The sequence below is a fragment of the Centruroides vittatus genome, unplaced genomic scaffold, assembly GCF_030686945.1.
Source record: "Centruroides vittatus isolate TY-2023 unplaced genomic scaffold, ASM3068694v2 contig_754, whole genome shotgun sequence".
Taxonomy (NCBI): domain Eukaryota; kingdom Metazoa; phylum Arthropoda; class Arachnida; order Scorpiones; family Buthidae; genus Centruroides; species Centruroides vittatus.
Window position 1 is genome coordinate 2,132,774 of NW_027122490.1, and position 21,509 is coordinate 2,154,282.

Below are 21,509 nucleotides of genomic sequence, written 5' to 3' on the forward strand. Positions count from 1 at the left end.
AAAATATATATATATATATATACAGTACACGTAGCGTATATATTCAGTGTAATGCAATACCGAATTTTAAAATTAGCTAACGTTATACATTTTATTTAAAATATTTTCCGTCATATAAATATGACGTAAGATTGACGTCATAAGCACGTGTATTTTGTAGGTGTATCGCTGAAGCTTTATAATATAGTTGTACTTATATACGTTCTTTTTTTTTACAGTAAATCGAATACAAACATTACGTATGTCATTTTCGGGTAGGCCTACGTAATATTCGAAAATAAAAGTTTGTTGACCGGATATTATAAAACTAGTACAAAACTTATTGATTGATTGTACGAAATGAATCATTCAGTTGTGAAAAACTTTAATAAAAATGAAAATATTTTTAAAAAATATATACTTTATGTACAGTCATTTAAACATAATATTTAGGTTTTAAGTAATATCTTTTGAAAAATATTGCATGGTAATTCTAACTGGTTACTGTATTAATGAGACTGTTTTCTAATAAATTAAATCTTATATTGATATGTTTGTGTTAAATTAATGACTATAAACTTTATAAATATATATAGAGAGAGAGCAGGTAGAGTTTACAGTATAGAATAAATTATATTATACTCGAGGATCGATATTCTATATCCTGTAGGATCTGGTATAGATTATGGACTAGGACGAAATATGTCGATCTAAACTATATTCAAAACTTATAAAGTGAGGTAAATAAATATAAAATTTAAAAAATATATAAAATAAATTTATTATACGACTTTAATGGTCCGTACATTTTATATATAAACTTTAAATATGATATGAAAGACGCTCATTTTATTATCAGAAAATTTGTTAAAGTTATAATTTACTACGAAAAACTTTTAAATATTATCGATCGAATTTTTAAAATATATTCGAGTATTTCCTCTCAAATAAAATTTATTTTTTATTATTTTTTCAAATTTTTGTATTTTATCGAATCATTTAAAATGTTATGTAATAGAAAAGAGTAAAATAAGGCAAAATAACATAGAGGAAAATATTTTTCATAATGAAATTTAAAATTGTAAAAGAGGATAGAATGTAGATGCATCATTATAAGCTATTACTTCACGACATGTCTTATATTCTGTATGATGTACTGTACGCCTATTCTTCCTTACTACTTGGGACGTATTTAGATCAATGAGGTGATCATATGAGTACGACCTCAACATGCTGGGTGCTCCTTAAGGTTCTTTTGCCTAACTAACCTAAATAATCGACCAAGCGATTATATACATATCCTACTCATAGAAAACGACATAAAAAGTCATAAGCGATAAGAATTATAAGTGATGGAAGGATTTTTTACTTACAAAAATATTGAGTGATTGACTTAAATCAATAAGAAGTCGTCTAATATTAAAAGCCTATGTATTACATTTTTTACTGAAATAAATAAATAATAACACACAAAAGAATGTTAAAATAAAGAAATGCCAGTCAAAATATTATTTATATTGTCCTATATCTGAATCAGCTATATCACTGTTAATAAATTATGGTATTATTAATTTATATATAGACTCTATATGTTTATTTCCTGATAAATATTTCAGTATAAAATTTAAAATATCTAAAAATAATGAATATAATCCATTTTCCTGCAATATATATTTATCTAATGGTTTATTTGGCATATTCATGAAAGTCGTGGGTTCGAATCCTATTAAGAACCAAGTATCGAGATTTTTGTTTCTTTTATTAACTGCATTATTTTCATTTTATTATTAAACTTTTTTTCTGTATTTAAGACTTTGTATAAAATCTAATAGTAATAAATATAAAAATATATTTATTTATTATAAAATTTGAAAGTGTTTAAAAAGAAAAGGAAATCAGAATTTTTCATCGATCATTTTCTCAATTAAATTTAAAATCAAAGACCATGAGATAATTAATTGATTTAATTAGTGCATCTACAAGAATCTAACTTTTATTTAAAGTCGTTATCCATATAAATTATTAAGAAATAAATATAGGATATAATTAAATCTTCACATATATAACTCATACAATAACATTTAGTTAATTTTCTGTAAACAATTTTAAAATTTTCTTTATAATATTCTTTTAACATATTTATTTACTTAATGTAATTAATTAATTTTATGTTTAATTCTATTCATATTCTAAATGAAATCTGCTAATTTGTAGAATATATTCATTGTTCTCATCGCATTATATCCTTGTTTATATCAAATACTAGATAATGTAGTAGACTCGACTAAAAACAAAAACAAAATTTATCTCTACAAACTTTCAAAGATAACAATTAAAAATAGCTAAATTTTTTAAAACATCTATAAATTTTAAAATATTATTATTTTTTTATATTTATAAAAGCAATTTGTGATCAAAATTATTACAAAAATCATAAAATAAAAAATTTTTAAACTCCAAAGTATCCAGTTTAATTTTAAATATTTCTCATAATATTTTGTTCGAGATCGATAAAAAAAATTTATATATATATATTATATAATTTTTTTTAATGTTTTAAAAATGGGGAAAATCTCTTAAATTTTCATACAATGCTTTGGATCAATAGTTCGACCGGTCACATTTCACAGCATTGTAAGTCCCAATGTTAGAATGAGGTCAGTCAACTCGGATCGTCGACTTCTTGACTACATATGATTTGAACGAAACTATATCAAAAAAGGAAGAAATTCTGCTTCTGATATGATAAAATATTCTAAGCAAAGTTCATCAAACAATTTAGTACACCTCCTTTCAACTAATCAATAACTACTGAAACAACGGTAGTAGATTCACCTCTCTACCTTAAAAGATAGCATTACCTATATTAATGAATTTTTATATATTATTCGAAATATATTATACTACTAGCTCACCAGTTTGGTGCTATATTAGAAATATTTTACTAGTAAAAAATTTCTTTAATATTAAATGTATGGATATGGCCTACGTAAACTGTTTTTCGGTATTGCATAAGAGAGCTTCAGTGCTATGTTTACTTATTAACTGCAATATCATTTAAATATTAAATATATATTCTTAAATTTATGATAAATATATAAGATATCGTTAGTTAACAGACTCAAAATCAGTAATCATCCATTTATTTAATCCTTCGTTCGATTATCTATCAATGCTACAATGTTTATACTTAGCATTTTCAAGGTTATATTAACAAGGTCATTAAAATTCGTATTAAAAGTAAAGGGTTTATCTTCAAAATTGAGTTCATACACGTGAAATTTTGTAAATGTACACTTTGTTTTTCAACTAAATGTACCAAATTCAAAAGAACCAATTGCCCCAATTTAGTCATTTTATAATTAAGCCATTCATAGATTCGTAACTAATTCGTTTTTATTCAGTTCCTTGTTCTATATTCGATAATATATATTTACTTTTATATTAAATTTTTATATATTTTAAATTAAAATAAATATCAAAAATTATTATTTAAATAGCAATTTTATTTATTAATGATGTAACAAATAAGATTAAAATATTTGCTAATTAAATAAATTAAAATTTAAATATTTAATTTCTAACATGATTAATAGTGAGTAATTATTATTATTCATTTAATTAACGTTACAAAGTTCTTTGAAGGAGGTTTGCGGCGGATAGCCACACCACACCGGATCATGACAGTGACCTTCCACTTTGCCTACTACACTCGGTTCGATTGGTTGCTTCTTTAATGACGTCATACCGGTTGTTAACGTTGCTAGGAGACCGAAGTAAAAGTTTCTTTTACGTAATAGCGGTGGCTACTAGTCGATCATTATTTACCGAAAATTTGGTTGTATGAGGTGATTGTACCGTAAAAGATGCTTTACTTAATGAATCAAACACTTCATTCCAGTCAATTTAATACCGACGGACAATCTGTGACCTTATTAAGGAGGGGTTTCGTCTCCGAAGGATGTAGTGGGTAACATAACAATGGACCATTTGTCTATTGACCTAGAATTAGCACCACTTACTACGAGCCACAGAAAGAATTTGACTGTTTATAGTAAATCAAAAATCTTTATCCACCTCTTTCATTTTTATTTTTGTCACAGGAAATGCAATTTTATGCCTTGGAATTTTTTTTGTAAGTCAGCTTTTAATATGTATAGGAAATCATTCAAAAGACCCTTTCTCGTTCGTTAAATCACTAAAAAAAAAAAAAGAGGTTATAACGTGATATTTCCTGATCACGTGATGATAAAATGGCGTACGTGACGAATATCATCATCATGGTATGTAATATTGGTCAGGTGCCAAGTCGCTTATTTGACATAATTTTTAATTTTATAGGTGTATTAGCATACACTTTCCTGTTTCAAAAGTTTTTTGTGCATAAATTTTTATCAGCGTATTTCTTTTGTTCTAATCTTTAAATCTCTTATAAATGCCATTTTCTAAATATTCAATAGTTTAATAATTTAATTACAGATCGATTAACAGTTTTTATTTCCTTATTTCACGATATCAAATACTTGATAAAGGTTTTATAGATGTCGAATTTTAAAAAAAACTCTATAAATTTATTAAAATTATATAAGAAAGCATTAATTAAGTACAATAATTGATGACGTTTTGTTTCCTATTGTTTATTACATCATTTCAGATTTTATAAGAATGCTTTAAGAGATAAATGGCAAATGTATAAATGAAATTTCTATGCAAATTTATTTAAGATTAATATTCAAAGACGAAAAGCCGTTTTGAATAATAATTAAAGCTTTTGACTTCAAGACCTGTTGAGTAAGAGCAAAGTCACCTGGTTAAGGTGAGAACTCAACGTCATTTGTATGTCCTTGTACAACGTCTCATATAATGATTATAGAAATTTTTTTTCTTCCTTTTTAACGGCTAATTAATCGCTTCATTGTCTCATAAATGTATGTACTTTTATTTAAATTTAAAATAATAATTTTTCTTTTTTACTCCTGCTCCAAGAATGCATTCTGTTTTTGATAAATTTATTTTAAAAAATTCATAAATTTTAATGTAAAAAATGCTAATAATATTCTTAAATATGGAAGAATTAATTATTACATTACATTATTTTTTAATAATTATATTATATTGATGTATATATAATTTTTTTACGTAAGTATTTTAACATTATGTACATGGTTTATTAAAGAATATCCCTCAACTTGAAGGTAAGCAACTTCCAATAATTTTTTAAATAAACATTTTGATGTAATATAAAAAGATTAATATATACATAAAATTCACTAAAATATTTTTAAAGTAGTAACTAACTTTCACTTTCATGTATAATTAATTAATTATGAAAAACTTATCAATGGAATTTACAGTAATTAAATAATTTAAGGATCCATCGAGGAATTTTTCTTTTATCGTCTTATTGAATACCTCCTTATCAATGGTATGATATGTAAGCCTTCATAAGAACGATGTTGGCCTTGGGTAATGACGTCAGAACTCGTTCAAATACCATCGAAAACGTCATTCCAGACTATTGGAAGAACTGTTCCTATATTTTGTGCCAATAAAATTGGATGTATTAGATTAGATTTATAATCGTTTTCTTGATCTCTATTAATTTTTTTTATAAAAGAAATTATTAAATTTTTTTAATATCTTTCAACAATTAAATTAATAATATTTCTAGAATTAATATCTTAAAAATATTTTTGCATTTATTTTATAAGAAGACTGAAGACTTATTCCATTAAAAAAAGTAATGATTCTCATATATAATTATTTAATATCTAAAATAATTATTGAAAAATTAAGATATATTTAACCTTAAATTCTATAGAAGCTCAATAACTGTACAAATGTGGATCGTGATATTTGAATATCTGAAATCTGATAAAACAGATTTTTAATAAGAATTTTCTGGTGGAAAAAAATGAATTAAAATATATAAACTCATAAATTTCAGTATTATTTAAAATGTATAAAATGAGATTACTTCAATAAGCGATATTAAAGAAAAAACAAAAGGAAATGAATAAGACAAAAGATGAAGTAGAGAAAATACAGAAAGGACAATATCGACTTCACAGAAACTGAAAACAACGACAAGGGAGAAAAGAACAAGGGAATTATAGAAATTTGTATATACTTTTCACCAGTCTTCAATAATATAGAGATCGATTGAAAGTAAAAGTACAACCCTATTGGCAAAAGTCAATAGGATTGTACTTTTACTTTCACTAGACATCTGTAGACTTGCATTATAAATTATATGCCCAATGCTTGATCAATGCCTAATGCATTGATATAATATAATGCCCAATTGCATTATATGCCCAATGCTTGATCAGAGTCACGATCTGGCAGATTTTTTCTTCTGGCAACCAGTTTTTATCATTGAAGAAAAGGTTAAATGAGGATGAAATTGTTCTGAGAACAATAGTGCGTAATTTGCCAGAATTAAAAATAATGTAGAATAATTAAAAATTGTTTTAGCTATTTCGTTCCAAAAGGTATGTCACATTCAACTTATTTTTAATAGAATTAACTTAATTGGTTGATTAACTAGAAGATTAATTTAAAAAATAAAAATAAAAACTATAAACCTTTCGCCTCATCTAATTTATTAAAATATAAAATATTAAAAGTTTTAAATAAATAATTTTATAATTAATATTGTATGATTTAAAAACAAAGTTTTAAATTTTATATTTCTATATTCAGATTAAAGTATTTAATATTAAAAAAGTAGATTTTTAGATCAAAATACAAAGAAATTGTTTATAAAATTTGTATAAGTGTATATTACAACAGAGCTATATATATATAGTACATTTATATGTTATATATATCGAAGTAACTTGAGTCGAAAACATAGCATACAATATATAAATGTGAAAAGTCTTGTGACTCAGGTAACCATGACTACGACCATGTATTTTAAGAGTGTTGAAGTCATGAAAACTATTATTGTAGATTCGTATCATTAAATTTCGCACACTCAAGAACGAAATATAATAACTAAGCTATATTTTATCTGCCATTTAAAAAATATTATTTTACATTATTACTTTGATTTAGGAAAATTGTGCTTCAAATTTAATATCTGTTTGGAGTAAAGTTTAATAATATACAAGCAATTATTTATTGTGACATCGTCACAATGCCAGACTGCAATTTTTAATCATATTTTTATAATTTTTATTTAATTTAAAATATATGGTCTCCACCTCAAATTAGTAGTGGCTTGCCCTGTACATCATACTTTCCTTTAACAATAGGGTCATCTATCTAACACTTTACAGGGAAAATTTTTTGAATTGAAATGACATGACTTCCGGTTTGTATCGGAAGTTTATATGTAGTTAATCGGGGTCTACCGTCCCTAAGTTTTCCTACCTTGCCTCGACTTTTATCTATCTAATTTCGTTCTCGAGATGAAGGAAAGACAAACAGACGGACAGACGGTTGACAGTGGGAATTTATAGGTCTACAATTTGTCAAATTGTAGCCCAATAATTCTAATAAATTTATTAATTGTATTTTTTTACTTTTATAAATTTCATTAGAAAATTTTAAGAATAGATTTACATATTTATCTTCTTATAGACTCTAGCTAAATACATCAATATAATAACTTAAAAGATTAAGTTTCGCTTAAGATATGAATTATAGATTTTTTAAAATTTTATTTTTAAAATTTAGAATTAAATTAGAGTTAATTTTAATTTATTGAAACGTTCAGTTTTTCAATATCTATAGTCTGATAACGAAGATGAAGACGCTCAAATCCTTTAATTTTCCATTCACCAGCATCACAAGAACAATTACAAAAATCAAACTCAAATAAAATTAATATATTTAAAATATAATTAAGATTATAAGTTTATAGAGAAGTTTTAATGGATCGTGGAATGCCATTTTAAGTATTAGTTATACTTTAATCCAATTTATTTAAAATTTTAAATGAGATCTATAATCGATTATAAATGATTACCTTTGACACATTTTATTAAAAGAATATTTTTAATATATTTTATAAAATATTTAAGAATGAATATTATTAATTTTATCGATTTTTTGATCGGTAGTCTTTGTATAAATCTCGTAATGCCCATTGTCATTAAAATTATTTCTAGAAAATCATCTTTAAAAAAAAAAAAAAAAAAAAAAAAAAAAAAAAAAACTTCTGCCGGTTATAGATAATCTCTCTGAGGAAAATATAATAGTTGTTCTTCAATTAAAGAAGAAAGGTCTCTCATGATTTTGAAAATACACATTGTCTTCTTTCTTCGTAGTTACTATGTTTGATAAGGAAAATAAAAAGATAGATTCGAGGTATTGATAAAATGTATCGGTAATAACTATCCATTAAAAACAAAAATCTCAAAAAAGTATTATCATAATTTAAATCACACCTACATAATTATTCTGAAGTGTTTTAAAACTTCCTTCACAATATAAATTCTTGATTTATTATATTTTCATAGTGTATATAATATAATATATACCAGTACTGATATATACAATATGATTAAATATACAAAAGTTTAAATATTTTTTATTTGAAATATAAAATGTAGATGCGATATCATACGGTAAAATAAAAACAAACACTTTAACAATATTAAAAATACAATTTACAATATTAACAACAATTTATTAATGTCAGATTATCATATACAATCATATAACACAGTTATATAACAATAAATATTGTAATTATTTTCTAATACAGTTTAATTATAAATTTAAATTTTTAGGAAAATGAGGATTATTTAATAAATAATTTACAAATTAAAGTTTTAAACTTTATCATTTTTATATTTAAGAACTTAAATATTTTGAAAATAATTATTATTGTATAATTAAATTTTTGTTTAATTATTATTTTCAGAGATTCATCTCCAGACTACATACAGTGTTTATTCTACTGTAGATGCAATAAGATTAACATAAAATTAGTGTCTTTAAACAGATAATATTTTAATGTATTAGTAGAAATGTGGGTTGTATGAGCTTAAGAATTTTCAGCACTTAAAGTGTTGCCTTTTGTAACCGAGTGTAGGTGTATTTGTATAGATGTAATGTCTGATATTTCCATGTCGACTTCTCAGAATACCAATGGTAAAGAGGAGAATCCTTATATAATTGTATTATCCATTGTTTCTGCTTATCACTTTAATATATGCCAGTTTTAGGGGTTTCATATTTGAAAGAATTATTTAAATATAGACTTTAAAATTATCTTACATTCTGTGTCGATAACTTAACCTACCAAACTATTTTAGCATATCAATGAAGACATAGTTGATAATATAGTAATACCTCTACAAATATTTCAAGATTTCAACATTAAGAGAAATCCAGAACATTCTATCTGCTTTTCCTCCATTTTCGAAACATTTATCACAAACGTTTGCATGTTAAAATATTTATAATCATGAAACAGTTGCTGGTTTTACCTACAAAATATTTACGTGTATCTTACACTTTCTAGGAGCATAACTTTTAATATAAAGTTGTGTCCGATTATGAAATTACGAAGTAGTTAACTGTGTTTATTATTTAATCGAAGATAAGATATGAAGATCTGAGATATGATTGTAAAAGTCAAATCAATGACCTCTGTAATGAGCAGAAATACTTAAAATAACGCTACTTTTGTAAACTTATAATGTAATAAGAATATTTTTACATGGCCGAAATAATTTGTTAATGGTTATATTGATCGATTAATGCAATCTTACTACTTAATATAATAATAATTTCTTTTTATTTTAGTATTGAACAGGTATTAGCAACGATTAGATCATTTTAGATATGATTAATGCTGTGATAAAATGAATAATATTAATGAAAAATCAGATTACAGTATTTGAAATTTTATTAATTTAATTTTAAAAAATTAGATACGTATTAAATTATTTTTCTAGAAAAAATTTCCTATTTTATTTTAGCCAAATTAGAACATTTTGTGTGGTAATTGTTAATAATAACCCTCATTTACCCAACTAATAATTACTAATGATGATATATTAATTATACGAATTTAACCTATTTTAATATCTACTTATTATTAATTATTCAGTTTAGAAAAATAAAGAAAATATTTAAAAAATGTTAAACAAATAACGGTACATGCTACATTATATAATAATAATAATAATAGATAAAAATTGATATGTTGTTCTACATTTTCGTTGATAACTGTTTATGCAAATAAAATATGAAGATTTTTGTCCTGATTTATCTGAACCTAATTTTGATTAGACACGATTTTATTTATTTATAGATATCGATTAAAATGTTACACCAGTTAACTGTTATAAAGACAATATAAACAATAAAAATATGACGTGAAAATTTTTAACAGTAACACTATTGCTTTTTTCCATGTCAAGGTCTTAGAAAATGGAAGCTTCTAATCTTTTGATAATGAAGAGTTGATTCAATTAAGTAACCAAGAAATAAAATTATCTGACCTCTTTATTGATATCGTTGTTTAATTATTGATAATAATCTCAAAATATAGCCTGTTTATTATAAAAAAAAATTCGAATTTTTGAAAATTTTATTATGCAATTTTTCAAAATAATAATTTATTCTTACATGATTAAAAATAAGGTATATTTTTTACTTAAAGATACTGTAATAATTAGTATTGACTATGTATTGAAAGTTATCTAAAACTGTTTGATATATTTCGAAATATCTGAATATTTAATTAATTATTTTTTTCCTTCTTCGAATATTCAAACTATAAAAATGCTTGCCACGTCATTACATACAGTTGCAATTCAATCTAGATGATAAATTTGTATTTGAAGAATCATGCAGATAAAAATTATTGGCATCTGTTTCAATAATGTAAATGTAGAACAACGTATCAACATCATTTCCATAATAGAGTGTAATTATTAAATTTAATTTAAACAGAAAACTATACTAAAACGTATTATTTTTTCTAGATTTAATCTGAATTGCAGACAAATTCATCGCCTGGAGAATCTCATGACGTAAGTATTGTTATTACAAGCATAATTCGCTAATGTGGCGGTTCCAGATTGCAGCTTCTTCCAGTTGCTAGTGCATTTAAAAGCTTAAAAACAAATTTAAACTATTATTTATTAATTGCTCAGTAGCACTAGGCTTAAAATCGATTCGGAAGTAAAAATAATAAGTAGAAAAACTTCCTTAAGTGTAAGGCAAGCTCCGAAAATAATAGAAATAAATATAGTTTAAATGAAAAGCGAGATACAACTGTAATTGATCTAGACATATAAAAAATCTAAACTCGATTAATTTTTATACAAAATAACTCTCAGTTAACAATTCGTTAACTATCATTTACAATACGCCGTTTAAAAACCTTTGTTCGTTATGATTAAAATTTAATTGAGCAATTTTCCTTATGAAAGTCATTACGCTAAATCAGATAGTAAACCAAGGACAGGTTTACCAAAGCATATGCAATATAAATAAAAAAAAAATTTCATCATGTTTTATTGGAATGTAAGTTTTTAATCAGGAAAACTTAATTTAATATTATCGATTAATAATTGACTGGAAGAAACCTGCATTAAACGTTTTTAAAGATTGATAATGGTTGAGGTATTTGCAATTCAGCCATTCGATTCTTATTCAAAAGTTCGATAATTATTTTCTTATTTCGTTAAGATAATTAAATAAATTTATAGTGTTATATTTAAAACCTATTACTTGAATAATTTAGTAGGCTATGTTAGACCATTGAATGACCTCTTAATAAACTTATGTCCTCAATCCTAATTTTCTCATCTTATTGAATTAATTATTATTATTTAATGAGCACTACTTTCTTTATTAATATATATTAAAATAAATATATTTTTGAAAGTATTTTTATGATGATTTAAGTTTTTTTTTTTTATTTCGCAGTTAAATCAATAAATGAATGACAATCAGTAATGTGATAGGTAAAGTTTTGATTCATTGACTCACTGTTATAGGTAATGTGATACAAATAAAATTTAAAAATTAAACACTAAAAAAAAAGTACTTTTCTTTAAATGTGTTGTCATCAAGACAGAAAACATAAGTGAGCTCATTTACTTATGCAGAAATTGTAGAATTTTATAAAATAATCATGTTCATTTTTAAATAAATGTTTCTCTTAAAAGTTTTTATTGTTATTCTATTTAAAATAATCCTAATTGGTTCATTTATAGATTGAAAAATCCATAAATTTCCTTGTGTACAGACACAGATATTGTGTTAGGGATATTGACTTCAATAAGCAGGCTTTACCCAATTGATCCATTTATACAGCCAAAGCTGTATTTGATTTCTATCAAATAAATGTAAAAATTATTGGAAATTTTTCGCAGCCATGTTTGCTATTTGAGAGACATTTAAAACAAATTATTCAGTATATAAAATGTTGCCAAACGACACGTAATAAATATCGAATACTTTCTCTTACTAATTTCATACATCATAATGAATTTTAAATGATATATCTTGTATAAATGCCAATAAATTTTATTTTAATTATTCTTAAAATAGTATAAATAATAGAATGTGAACTTAATGAAATGACTTTTCGAAAATTTAGGCAAATTAAAGTTTCACAAAATCTAATCAAGTCATATTTATTAGATTAAAGTTGTTTAGCAATTATTTCAATACGTTGTTAGAATAAAACTATGATTATTCTCCGAAATATCATAAAAATATTCAAAAATTAATAATACTAATTTCATTGTTTATTGACTTGATTTTATTATTCGATAACGCACGTTTCATAAACTCAAAGACAAAGGCAAAGATTGCTGATTCAGTATTTAAATGACAATTCTTTGAATATTCTTGGGAGTTTCTTTAATTTTAATTTGTCTTCAGGCAATTTCCATTTGTTTTTACCAGATATGCTTATTATTTCAATGAAATAAACTATTGTTTAACAAATTAATTATATTATAACATCGTTCTGCAATCAGGTTCTACGGGATTCTTAGAAGTTCATTTTTTTTTAATTTTGCATAAATTGATATGTAAATCATTAAAAGCCTTCTTGAAAAGTCTTGTTAAATATGTCATGCTAATAACACTATAAAATTAAATAATCTATACTAATTTTTTCGGTAGGAGATATGCCGAGTGCTGTTTGTTTGGTATGTGACTTATATATTTAGATCATTTTCCATCCATGAATTCAAATTATAAAGTACGAAAACGAACTATAATTTTACTTTATGCAAATCAATATTGCAATTTACTTTATTCATCCTTATAATGCCGCAAATTATCACAATAATATAATCAACGAGCCTTTTTATATACTGTATATTTCTGTTTCTTCAAGAGATTCTAATAATAAAAGTTTCCTAAATAAAATGCAATAAAAGGTCAAATGTTGATAAAATTAAAATAAGTTATGCATTCTTCGTTATTAAATAAAAAGAAAATTATTATGAGAATAATTTAAGTTCTTTTCTTCAAATTTCTTTACATTTTTAAATATCCTTATTGAATTATGGTTATTGATGTTTTTAGATAGAGACCATTTTTCCTATACCTGAAGCTGCTAAAAGCTAGAAATAATCGTTCAAGAAACTTGAAGGATTATTTCTATTCACCATTTCTTCACACGCCTATCATCTTATTTAGGTGATGTGAAGAAATGGTGAATAGAAATAATTAGTAAATAAATAATAAATAGGGACCGGTAGAATTGGTCCCTATTTATGTAAACATGTGAAGAAATCTGGAAAACTCTAGCTTATTGGTAAGGCACAGGGTAGGTAGGTCCATATTTAAATTTAAGAAGGATAATCTAAAATCACAGAAGAAAACAAATTCTAAGTAAATCTCAAAAATTTAATGAAAGCTGAGTATATATTGTTTATTTATTAATTCATATAAGCCTAATTATATAAGAACTTTAAAGTAAAATGAAAATCAAGAACACGAGCATCTTAAAATTTTAATAATAATCATTTGAGTTACTAAAAAGAACTGAATTTTTAATAATGATATTTACTTCTGGTTACTTCATTGATTACTTCAATGAACGTCCCTTTTTTCGAAAAGCAATAAGGTATCCGCCTTAAAAAGAATGTAGTACATTATAAAAGAAAATTCGAACACTCATTAAAAGCAGCTGCAATCACAGGTGCTTTTAATGAATATTGAAATTTTCTTTCATAGTGTACTTTCACTGTTATATGTGAGGTGAACTTCTACATTTTGCACTTTGACATTGGAGCAATTTATTATTATTGTTTTTTTAATTAATTAAGTGATATATTCTGGCTTTTTTTAAGTCTTAGACGCTTGAGAGTTTTTACTTTGCAATTTCATTTTACACAGTAATCTGTTATAGAAACATTGAATGAGTTGCATTCGAGTTCTGAAAATGCTCACTCAGTTTTCATCTTTTCAATATTCCCAACAAGTTACACAACATTAGGCAATTTTATTGCCTGTAACAGAAGAAAGTTGAAAGAAAAAATCGTTCTAAACAATAAGTATGTTAAATAGCCCAATAGAGCATCTGTTTGAAAAAAATAAATAAATAAATTACACTTAATAATGTTAGACCATATTTAGCTTCTATGGAGCATTTCACAAATGTCATCAAATGAAAGATAATTATTGTTTTTTTTTTTTTTAAATAAGAGTCACGGCAATGGCATGTCCAAATACTTGCAGTGGACGTCCTTGACTTGACTACACGCTATGGGATAATAGGTACAGTACAGAAGTTAAACAAATAGAAAATTCTTATAAATCCGGCCATTTTCTGAAAAATTTGTAGAGGAAAAAACAAAATAAAACATAGTACATTTTAAACAGAATCGATAAAAGAGGAAAAAAATAAAGTTTAATTTCTCTAATGATTAGTTGGAAAAGTCAAAAGAGATTTCTGCTAGTTGTAGTAAGCCAATCAGCTTAAAAATTTAGGGAAATTTATAAAATACAATATATAAAATATCTTAATGTAATTGACTAATGTATTAAACTTATTCAATATTTTTGATATTAATAAAATTGTTAATTGCTTGACTAATTAAATGACTGATTGATTGCATTTCAAATTGATTTTGCATTTCCAGTGATTTGGATCTTCATAATTGACTCTATTTTCTTCTTCTAAACATATTTGAAAATAGGCTATTAAAAAAACAAAGTTAATAAAGCAAAGTCAGCAAAGAGAAAAAAATATAAGTAAAATGTAATGAGTCATACGCGTAATTACATGTGCAACAAATATTTTTATTCGAAAAGTCAAAGATTAATTTATTTCTAATGAATAAAAAATGAATAGACGTGATAAATTTAATCTCTTTTTTTATAAAAATTGCTGAAGTCTTGATGAAATTAAAATATAATAAATAATTATTTTAAATTAATTATAATATTTGTTATAAAATTCCGCTAAAAAGAAAGCCAACAAAGAGCTAATTCAGCATCATTTTTTTCTATTACATTTGAAAAGTCTACGAGAATTTAAATTATGATGAGAGTTTTATAATAAAATACAATTATTTTGTTTAATGAAAGACTTTCAACGTCATGCCGACAAGTTTTATACTCGAATATATACATAAAATAAGCAAAATAATGATCACCATAAGCATAATATAATTGACAGTTGAATTCTAAGTAAAATTCTTTTCATTTCTATTGCTTCTAATAGGAAAATAAAAAATATTCTAAATATTTTTAATTTATTAAAATATTTATTCTGTTATTTACAGTAACAGAAGCATTAATGAGCAAACAGTTTTTTAAGTTATGATAAATCATTATTTCAATAAAATAGATAACTTATTTGACCAAGACACATATACAGAAATTTACAGATTTCCTCTAACTCTTCAGTTGAAGTTTTAAAGGGACAGACAATGGTTACAATGAACTCTTATACAATAAATTATTATTATTTTCTTCTATATTTTCCACGAAATCTGAGCTCATTTTCTACAAATGGCATCTTAGTCGTGTACCAACCTAGCTATAAACTCTACTAATCCGTAAATTAATGGATAATTTCTAGTTGACCTTAATGCTTTTTTAAGGTCGGAAATGATTCGATAGAAGAACATAATTTATCTTTTTTGTACTTAAACGGATTCAAAGCACGATTTTGTGAGTAATAGTCAAATATTTGATGATAATAAACAAATGTTCATTATAAAATATATGAAATATTGATTATATATTAGTAAATTAGTTATGGAAGATATTGAAATTAATAATAATATTTTAGTGTGAATAAATTAGAAAAAGAAGTTTATTCAAATAATAATTGAATGAAAAGTTTGTAAATTTCCATGAATTTTCAAACGACAGAATATTAGAGAATAATTGAGATTTGCTATGAGAAACTGCAATCTATAATGACGACGTCACAATAAATAATTGCTCGTTGTCACAATGCCGGGCTGCGACTTTTACTCGTACTTTTAATTTATTTAATTTAATATATATGCTCCCCTACAGTACTAAAGTGAGGTGAGGGACACCTCAAATTAGTAATGTAGTGGCTTGCCCCTGTATATTATACTTTTCCGTTAAGAATGGAGTCGTGCCGGTTATCTGTTAACTGCTTTCAGGGGAAGTTTTGAATTGAAATAACGTGACTTCTAATTTGCATCGGAAGTTCGTATATAGTTAATCGGAGCCTCCTCTCCGTAAGGTTTGCATATCTGGTCTCACCTTTCATTTATCTAACATCTTTCTAGAGATTCAGGAAAGACAGACGGACGGACGAACGGACGACAGCGGGAATTTATAGGTGTACAACTTTTTAAAATTGCAACCCAATAAATTATCACTTGAGTAAGATATGGAAAATGATCGCTCTAAAACGAATTATCGTCCTGATTTGAAGACTTAAATTAGCGTGTCCATCAAAATATTGTTACTTCTATATTTAAAAATGTCTTTTTCATTTATATACATACACATAGATTAATCATACGAATTAGCGACATCATATAAATTTTTTAAAATAGTGTACACGGTTGTATAAAATATTTCGATAACGAATTTCTTAACCGTTCAAACTACTTTTTGTGTGGATGCACATTCGTTTCGAAGGATTCATCTTCTTCGCATGGAAGATTTTAACTGCAGATACATATAAACAAATCTCATACCAGTATAAACATCTAAAATAATATATTATGGTATGAATATTAGTAATAAAACTGGTAAGAAAATGAAAATATAAGATATAACAGTGAAAAATATAGTTTCCATTCATTGCTTCAATGATGTAGATGTAGGGATCTCCGAGCTTTTATCGAGAAGGGCCGTGTGAGGTATAAAAACAAGTTTGGAGGCCAGAAAGATAGTCAGAGATTACGATTTTTTTCTTTTTATTTCTGAATAACAACGGACATAAATCAACTTGAAATTTGCAACTGTTTTTCGAAAGAATGTCATCAAAAAACAGTATAAATTTTTTGGTACCAAATATTAAAATTTCCTTTAGATATTCGTTGGACAGCAATGCTCGATAATTTGATTTTATATGGCCTATATTAAAAAGGTTTATTCGCCAAGGTTTATTCGTAAAAATAAAAATAGAGAGTATCTTCCTTGCAAACTTAAAAATTTAATCGCGTACAAACTCCCTTCTTTAATGGGCAAAATGTTCAAAAATTAATATTTATCGTAAAATTACTTAAACTTATTCTACCAAATAAAGAATTAAGAATTAGTGTTTAAAATATTATCTTCCAATTCATTAATTTATATGAATACAAGAATAATAATCAAAGTAGTGAGAAAATTCAAACAAATATTTTTAGAATATTTAAATAGGATTGAATTGATGGGATAAGAAAACACAACGCATGGGCAATGTCTTTCAAGGGAATTCTATTGTAAACTGGTTCCCATTTAGGTGTTAAACACATAGAAAATTCGAAAACTCCATGTGATCAGTCCATTGGTGAAGCGCGAACCCATGACCAACCGTTCAATGATGTTATCCACTCAACTACTGTTGGGTAAACATAATATTTAATATAGAGTAACCATTTTATGGTAAAAACTCGAACTTTTAATCTCAGTACTTTTGCCATTATACAGGAAATAAACACGGTAACTTATCTATAATAAATATATAATAAAAGGATTTTTATGAATAGCTTTTTAGCTTTTAGATAAGTCGATTTACTCTTATATGTTACGATTAGAGGAGAATGTGTATAGAATTCTCTCACTATTTCCTCGAAATGAGTTACGATTTGTAAAACGAAACGAGCTATTTATAAAAAAAACATTACATAACAAATATATATTTATATATAGAAATATATAGGATGTTTTATCTGTAATCTATTTATAGAATTGAATCTTACATCTTTGTAATATGATCAGTAACATAAAACGTATATTTTAATTAAAATTAGTCTATTAATTAGAATTCTTTATCGTAAAAGTTTAGAAAATCATTCAAAATTCTGTTAAAACATTTCTTGTAAATAATATTCAACAAAAACTTTTAGTGATTTTTTTACGAATTTTTTAATAATTACAGCAGTGTTGTGCCATTTTAGTATACAATAAACAGGAAAATGGTTGTTTATTACATGATATAAAACGTTTTCACTTCATTATTACTAAACAAATCTGTAAAATAAACTCATTAAATTTTTTTCAAACGTTTTGGATTTTTAAGATAAGACTTTATACATGGCTACATCCTTAATATTATAACAATTTACTAATCTTTTTCAGTCAGGTAAACTACATTTATCGTCATATTGCGCTTGTTAGAGATAAAATTATTGCATAAAAATTATGGTCATAGAATTGCTGTTCATTGAATTGTTTCTGAGTTTATTTTAAGGTATTTATAACTACAAAATGACAAATTCGTGTTTTTATGATTTTCTATTAAATACAATTCAACAATATGCGCCGAAAGTTATCATGAAATGCTGTAAAATTGCGGTTCATTATTCAAAATAAAAGATGTAGCCTACCGAGCTATGGAGTAATTTTGCTTAACGATAATGCCACATTCCTTCCGTAGAACACGGGAATTTCTAAATTCAAGCGGAAAATCTTTGAACGCCTGCCGTATAGTCTCGATCATTAATAGTTATCAGTATATCTGACTTACATCTGAAGTTCTCGGAAGGAAAACAATTCAACAGAGACAAGGAGCTGCAGACAACTGTGAAAGTTTTGGTGTGTTAAGTTCGCCTAAGACATTTTTAACGAGGATCCGCAGGGCCACAAGAGTGTCATCAAGAGGAACATCACAAGACAATTCCTAATTAATTAATCTTCTATTGTCCACCAAGAATTCATCTAAGGCATACTGAAGCTCGATTTTAAAAAAAAAAACGATTTTTATCTTTCGGAACAAAAATTGTTTTTGACAAATGACAAGACTTTTTTGTTTTTCACATAATTTACTGAAACTATAGCATCAAATAAACGGTCGAGCCTCTGACGTTTTAGATGAGTTCCTGGTATGAAAAAGGACAATAGAAGATGTCATTTGGATTGTCTACATTTGTATTTTAAAGTAAGTTAATGAAAATAGTTAAGTAAGTTGAAGAAGAATAAATTTTACAATTGGGATGAAATCTATGATAAAAAAATTGTTGCACTGAAAAAATTCTGAAGTAAAACCTGTCTAAAACGAACAATCCATTTTCCATTTAGTCCGGTTTTATTTTGTAGAGGGTACGTTTTAGATAAGTCTTATCGAAGTAATAAACAGTCTTACGGCAGTCGCAACATAATTACAGTAAGTTGGGGTAAAATAAAGCAGTTCAGTAAAATCACTTATTCTCAAAAAACTATAACAGGAAAAATTAAATCAACCGCACTGTAAAAAAGTATCACAACTAGTGATTGAAAAACCATAATTCACAAACACCTAAATTTATTGGGAGTGATGATATTGACATTTCAAAATATATTGTCAAACAATCCATCTCCACGCGGGATGAAATGGATCGGATGCTTTTCATTCATCATAATCGAACTAATTAAACACAAACACATCAAAACAAATTCATTACATTCAAACAGTTTAAAACAGAACAAATCAAGAACACTGTTTTACACGATGGGTACAAAAAAGACCCTCATTGCTCACAAAACAGAGATAAAAACAAAAATAAGAGCCCTATTCCTTATCATAATTGTGTAACTAAGGGCCTAGGGTCCTCTGTATTGGCCACTAAGAATTTTACTTTGATTTTATTATTTCGGAAATTTCTTGGGACCATTTAGCTTTCTGAGGAACCAAACCCCGAACCCTACCTCTAGTGACTACCTGGCCTGTTCACATTGGGTTAGGTCTTGCCCCCACAATGTAAAATGAAAACACAAATGGTCACTATTTCTATTGGCGTGTTTTGTGGACAAATCTAATGATCTATTTCACCCATCTAAACTGATTCAAATCACTCCATACTCAATACAGTAGGAGAGAGAGGGGAAAAAAAAACAATTTTAGTTATTACTACCGGAAAGTTTTTGTTTAAAAGTAATCTATGCAATTCTGTTTCGTCGGATACTTTCTTACTTTATAAAACGTTTTATTTTTAATTGAACGATCGAAAGAATATTTTACAAACTATTGCATAATTTAATTTATGATAATAAAAAGCATATTAAATAAAAATATTTATTTAATAAAAGCAATATTTTAAGAGTGGTGAATACGTTTCTGAATGCATTCTTTAGTTTTTATTTTGCCGATTGACAATTTTTTTTTTATTTGATAATTATGCTACTAAATTAAAAACATGAGGTTTTTATAAATCGCTAATCAGGTGGAATTTTTCTGGTTATCTTCACGTGTCTCAAACCTAAATATGGACCATTTTCCCGCAGAAGTTCTCCTGAAAGGCATCCCCCATTGGCGTATCATCCAAGTGCTTCGTTGCCTTATTAGGAATATATTAACCAACCAATCAACCCCATCTTTATAAATTCTTAAAGTTACGGAAATTATTTTCGAAAATCTGTTGCTCTTTTAATTTTTAGTTATGAATATTCATTTCCACTTCCTTTTAAAAGTTTTGCAAAATTCTTCAATATTCAAGAACAAAACTCATAAATATGAACAATCTGAATAGTTTCCATTTCCACAAATTTATAAATTTAAAAAAATTCTAGAATGAATTTGTAAGTTTAACAACAAAACCAGGAGATACGTTCTGAGCACGAAAATCTCTCATTTGACAGCTATAAATAATTCCACATTGTGAAAAATATTACGCAAAAATTGTAGGTTATTATTTAAAATGTTTTCTATGATATGCTTCAGTGCTTATGCAGCAATAAACAGTAATAATAATATACATAGCAATAGAAAAATAATAAAAGTAAATCCACAAGAATTATTTCTGAGATGATAATTTAAAATGTACTGTATACGTATAAAATTCAAATACAAGATGTCTACCATTTAAATATTGACCAGATTAACATATTTAAGAAAAATAAACCATAAAAATATGTGATTATGGTTTTTCCAGCAAATACAATAGCCTAACTCAAAAAGATTTACTCATTTAGCG

General features: G+C 25.6%; 1 protein-coding gene across 1 annotated transcript in view; it reads left to right on the top strand.

Moving 5' to 3' along the window:
• Positions 1-21,509, top strand: part of LOC136981430 (anaphase-promoting complex subunit 13) — a 424,687-nt gene that overhangs the window by 225,798 nt on the left and 177,380 nt on the right. The window lies entirely within an intron of this gene.